At 37.6% G+C, this 6,078-nt stretch overlaps 1 non-coding gene across 1 annotated transcript; it reads left to right on the forward strand.

Moving 5' to 3' along the window:
• Positions 1 to 429: 429 nt before the first annotated feature.
• LOC138224185 (U5 spliceosomal RNA) lies at positions 430 to 543 on the forward strand. Its single transcript, XR_011182529.1, has one exon. It is a non-coding gene; the product is annotated as a U5 spliceosomal RNA (small nuclear RNA).
• Positions 544 to 6,078: the final 5,535 nt, after the last annotated feature.

Consider the following 6,078-nt stretch of genomic DNA (forward strand, 5'->3'; position numbering starts at 1 on the left):
AAAAATATCCTTCTTCAGATTACTATAAAGTATAAGAACCACTGTTTCACAAAGGGGAGAGTAAGTGACCTAATACTGTCAGTTTTTAAAATGGATTTTGACACTAAAGGAGGATTGTGGTGTGTAATCTCTGCATATTTTCCCTAAATTAATTTAAAAAATCTATCAAGCACAAAATGGCAACACTTATTTCATAGATTGAATACAAATAATTGTATAATTGCTGAGCAACTCCACATTCTGTGTCCAGTGTCTTTGTCTTCACTCTCAGCATCTGCAGTAGGTCCCAGCTGCAGCAGTGCAGTCGCTGTGAAGTCCTGCTCCTGTGATAATCAGAGTGAAGTCAGTCCCAGATCCACTGCCACTGAAACGCTCTGATGGGTAGTTACATAATAGATCAGGAGTTTAGGAGCTTCTCCTAAACAGAGTACACTCTCGTTTCTCTTCAGGTCATATAAATCTTTCGTCTTTTATGAAAGATTTCCATGGAGAGTAAAATTATGAGTTTTAACTAATTTTTGGGGGTGGTGCGGTGGCTCTGTGGCTAAAGATCTGTGCCTGTGGCTGGAAGGTTGCTGGTTGAAATCCTGCGGCCGGCAGGGGAATCCTACTCCATTGGGCCCCTGAGCAAGGCCCTTAATCCCAAACTGCTCCAGGGGCGCCGTATAAATGGCTGACCCTATGCTCTGACCCCAAGCTTCTCTCCCTGTCTGTGTATCTCATGGAGAGCAAGTTGGGGTAAGTGATGGCATTGGTATGTGACGGTTGGGGTATAGGCCAAATACAAGAAATTGGATATTGCCAATAAAATTATCTTATCTCCAACTTTCTGTTGGTATCAGGCTAGCCAGTGCTTAGAGCCATCAGTGTACACTGCAGGAATGGTCTTAGAGCTCATAGTGACTGTCTGTCCTGGGAGAACAGATTTCACTGCTGGAGTCTGAGTCACAGTCTTCTATATGCAAATTGTCTTTCTGGGTTCAGAAGCACTTGTAGCCAGTCAGTGTTGGAAACACAGGCTTGGTGGTGTGTGTTGTGGCAGAGCAAGATGAGCTGTTTAGCATTAACACTCCCAGGACCGCACCGGTAGACAGATAGCAGTTTTATAAGGAGCTGAAGATGAGACACAATCAGTTGAGCACTTATTCCATTCAACACAGCTAGAGTGGGGTGGAATGTGGATAGTCTGGTTAATGCAGCACTTGTCTCTGTGTTCAGACACAGCAGGATCACTGGTTAATCTTGGACCATATTTTATGGAGACATGCATATTTCATATTTCACAAGAACCCATCAATTCATATGTTCACAGTATTGACATGTTAACAATAGTCATAGAACTGACCTTAACGTTTACTGTTTTTAAATGTGTATTTAAAAGCAATAATTAAATACAGGCTTATTTTCTTTCATGTCTCATGTAATACTGTACCTGTAACATCTGGAACCAACAGTAGGTAGTGTGATTTGGGATCTCAATAATCTCATATTGAGCTTTTAAGTGTGAGCTCCCCATGCTTGTTTAGTTAGAGCTGTTCCACAATTTAGCTCAGAGAGGGGTTCTTCTTCCCCTGTGCTGGCTAAAGGATGGATTCTGTAACAGGTGAAATCCCATCATTGATCTTTAGTGTTTTTAGCACAGAAGCTGTTATAGTCCTCATGTCTAGACTGTCAGGGCTGGAGGAACAGAGAAGTGTGTTGTGAATCAAGTGTTGATGTTTCCCTTAGGAACTCTGTTGTTCAGAGAGTAGATATGATCAAATCAGAGAGAACACACTCTCTCTACCCCAGATAACATAAACACACTAGGACTACTAAATACTGCTGGTATAATAGTCTATAGTCACTGACTCTGGGGATTCAGTTTGATTTCACTACAAATACAATCACATATGATGTGTTTATACTATATTTCCTAATTATTATACTGTACATAACTGAAATATCAGAATTTTAAACAAAGATTAAAAGCACTTATAGTAAAAATGAATAGTATATTTATTTCAATGGGTCGGTTGCAGGAGAGAGAGAGAGGGATGAGGTATAGATGTGAAGAGCTGATCACAGACAAACACACACCAAGTCTGTACAGCTCTGTGAAGCCTGTTTATTCCAGTGGACTGGAGCAGAGCCCAGTGAAGGAGACATGTCTGCAGTACAGGGAGAAAAAATAACACCTCAGAGAAAGAGTGAGGCAGGGAGAGAGAGAGATCAGGTGTAAAGCACCTTCCTTTAAACAGCTCATTCACACACAGTGACATGAGTAGAGAGTAGTGGGACTGAATTTTTACATTTATAAAGAGCTACAGTTAAAGCCTCTTTAGTCCCAATCTTTAACCTGTAATGTCTTATTGATCTGAAGGACAGTAAAATAACTGGATTGGTTGTTATCAGTTTGTACTTCTGTGACAGAGGAGGACCTCATTTCCCTTTATCTTTTCCTGGGTGCAGAAATATCTTTGTAAACCTGCAACCTAAATCTAGCTGAATGTTAATTTGTAGAGAGCAACAGTTAATGCCATCATTTTAAATTCAGAAGAATTTCAAAAGTTAATTAGTAAACGTGAATTGATATGATTGTTACAAACCTTACTAGTGAAGCTCAGTGTTTGTGTGCAGTTTAGCTCCTCCACTGGCTCTTTGTCTATGTCTTTGTCTTCACCCTCAGCATCTTCAGTAGGTCCCAGCTGCAACAGTGTTTTGTAGGGGTGTGTAACACTGTGTGAACACATGGGTACTATCAGGATAGTGGAAACTCTGAGAGTAATAATCTGCAGCATCTTCAGCCTTCTGCCACCGAAACCGTCTGGGATCCCAGTCTGATGGGTAGTTGTTTAGGAGCTTTTTCAGGTTTCTGCTGGTACCAGGCTAAGTAGATGGTATTTGACAGTACAGGAATCATCTCACAGCTCACAGTGTCTCTCCTGCAAGAACAGGTTTGAGTGCTGTAGTCACAATAACGTCTTCACTAGATTCTGAAAATGAAAAATTAAACTTCACATGTGGTGAAAAAATATAAAAAATATCAATTCACAGATAATTTGATTTCAATGGTTTCTTGTTCTTCTCTAAATTAATTTCACTTTAAATAAAATGCTAATGAAATATTTCAAACCCATTCCTACCCTGCACCCAGATGATCAGCGTCCAGATGAAGATGGTAATAAAAGTCGTTGTTGATGTGGGTTCTGTTGCCATGAAGCGCAAGTGTAAAACTCACAGGGCTATAAACACTCCCAGAGCACTGAAGCATGTGCTGCTAATGCAGAGTGTCTCTTCTATTAACATTGTCTTCAGATGGGTTCAGCAACACTTTTAGCCAGTCAGTGCTAGACACACAGGCTTGGTGCCATGTGTTATGACAGATGAACGTGGTCTGTCTATTTGCATGCCTTGTGATTAAAAGAAATAGCAGTGGAATGAAAGCTCAACTTGGGGGCTTGGTTTAAGTTAACTTGCTTTAACTCCGCAAGTCTGAGTTCTGAGTTCTGAAGTCTGAGTTCTTGTGTCCGTCCTATCCGAACCCGAAAGTATTACAATATGTATCTTCATAGCAGGTGGTGTACAGCTTTTTAGTATAGATTACACTTTTCTAAAATGTATTTAAAAAATAAAAATGATTACAATCTAATCTTTCCACGTTTGATCCCAAGATCCCAAGAAAAATATATCTAAACGGGGAGAAAGCTATGCTGAAAGTTTATTAAGATACTTAGAAGACAAAGATATCAATTTATGTTGCATTTGTCTAATTGTGAATCAAAAAACACAGATATTTAAACACGCGTTTGCGATTTGAATCAAAACACGATTTAAATCAATATAAATGTTTATATTGTAACGCATAGGTGACAATTCATTGTTATTAAAATGACTTAAATTCGATCATGTTGTGATATTTAGAAATATAAATTTGTTTGGTGCGAGTGAAGTTTTATTTAATCTCTGAGCCAGGGAACTGTTTATTTTTTCAAAGAAATGTTTGTTAAAAAAAAAAGTCATGGCTCCAGCTGGATTCAAACACCCAGTGTGTGATGTGGGAGTCAGGAACCTAACCCACAGTGCCACATGAGGAGTGTTGAAAAAGCCCTACAAAACATTATCAACAGACATCGTACAGCGTGTACAATTCTTGTGTTGTGGTACATGAATATAATTATATCGTTATTAATTTCTTTAGATACGCGATTCCATATTATATTCCCTTTTAATCAAATTCTAAAAGTATGCTTGTTGACTCCGGTATCACGTTAGTTAAAGACTTCGATGCTTAAAATGTTTAGGGAGAAATGGAATACTGGTGTGTATGTTTTCTTTGAAGTACCGAGACCAGCCATATACTGTATGATTAAGTTCCAAAATTAATATTGTTTATGGCATTCACACGCGTTACAGTATGCTCCTATTCTTTTTATGCTCAGCTACTAAGATTTCCCTTCAGTGGTAAAATTCCATATAAATATTCAATACTCAAACGGGCACAGTAAAGACATTTAAATCTTTCTACGACCGACCAACGCACCACAAGTGCCCATGTCGGTCAACCAATCACCTACCGCGGTATTTTGTGTCACAAGTGAGGCCGTAGCCAATTACCTCCGGTACGTGTCTGTGCCGCGCACTTTAAGTGGCTGCATCTGTATAGCAATAAATCCTGCAATCTTCACGTGCTCTGGGGTATGTTAAGTCAAACTAGCCTGACTTTGTGGTTAAGAACTCACAAACCCATCAGTCCCTTGCAAAAAACATTGTCATTTTTCTTTAGAGATACAGTTCACTTTAGAGTTTTGCACAAATAAAGAGTTTGAAACAAATAAAGTGTAGAGATCCCCAAAACAGTTTGCTGATCATTTTTATTTGAAAGATACCATTTCAGCAGATAGAGTATAGTTTTAATTCACAATCTCTTAACATTATTCTGCCATCATAGACCGAGCCACCTAAATGTGTATATTCACTTTTAACCTTACACTTTTTATGGCTATATTTTTAACCATTTCACAAAATATTGGAAATGCAAGTAAACACAACCATTGTTTGTTATCACAGCAGCTAAACTATTTTGAATAAACAATTTTATTTGCACACTGCTTGAACTGACTTGTATGTTATTTAACTTTGTTGGTGTTGCTGCTGCTGTTTTGTGTTTATGGTTTGGTGTTTCCTTAATGTCTTTGTATTGGACCATGCAAATAGCAAATAAGCAATACATTACAGTTGTGCAAATGACGATAATATGAACTGAGAATAGCATGATTCTGACAATAAAGACAAACTGCACAACGGGTGTGTTATAAATATTCTGACAACAAGAACAAGAAACTGAATAACTGAATAATAAAGGTGTATTATAATTCTTTTTACCAGCAAAATCAAAATACAGCACCACAGACTATATATAACAAGACACAAGACAACCTAAGCTTTTCAACAGTGTGTTTCCTAACCAGATACAAAAAAATTAAAGCAAATGAATCTTTTTCATAGTCATATTTATGTTAGCAGTTCACTTTAATGAAGCTGCAGAGTCCATCAATAATGATCAATTCTACAGAAAAATACAATTGTAAAAGCAGAAATTTGCCAAAATACTTGTCCCATACTTTGAAAAAAAACTTTTTTTTGGTGAAAATTTCCCAAGTATGTGCTAAAAATAGTGCAACAGTGCATTAGTGAACTAATGGTTGTTAAGAAAGTATCGACAGAAAATCAGGGAGTCTTCTCAAGGATTTAAAACACACAGAATATATTAATTGATGTGTCGAAACAATGTGTACATAACATATGCAAAATATCAAGCTGATACAGAAAATATATACTATACAAAAAAAAAATATTACATTGTATACCATTTGGTTACACTACCTTCCTCATCAGTCTCATTAAAATAATCAACATTCAGGCACTCTTAAGTATCCATGGCTACTTAAATGAATTAAATTAATTTTAAAATTCTTGAGAGGGTGAATAATTAATTATACTCATCCACTACTGTGGATTTGTAACGCTGAAGGACACGGAACAGCTAACTGGATCCATCACAGTGCCATCCAATCTGTGCTCTGCTGGCTTGGTGCC

The sequence above is a fragment of the Lepisosteus oculatus genome, chromosome 18, assembly GCF_040954835.1.
Source record: "Lepisosteus oculatus isolate fLepOcu1 chromosome 18, fLepOcu1.hap2, whole genome shotgun sequence".
NCBI classification, from domain to species: Eukaryota; Metazoa; Chordata; class Actinopteri; order Semionotiformes; family Lepisosteidae; genus Lepisosteus; species Lepisosteus oculatus.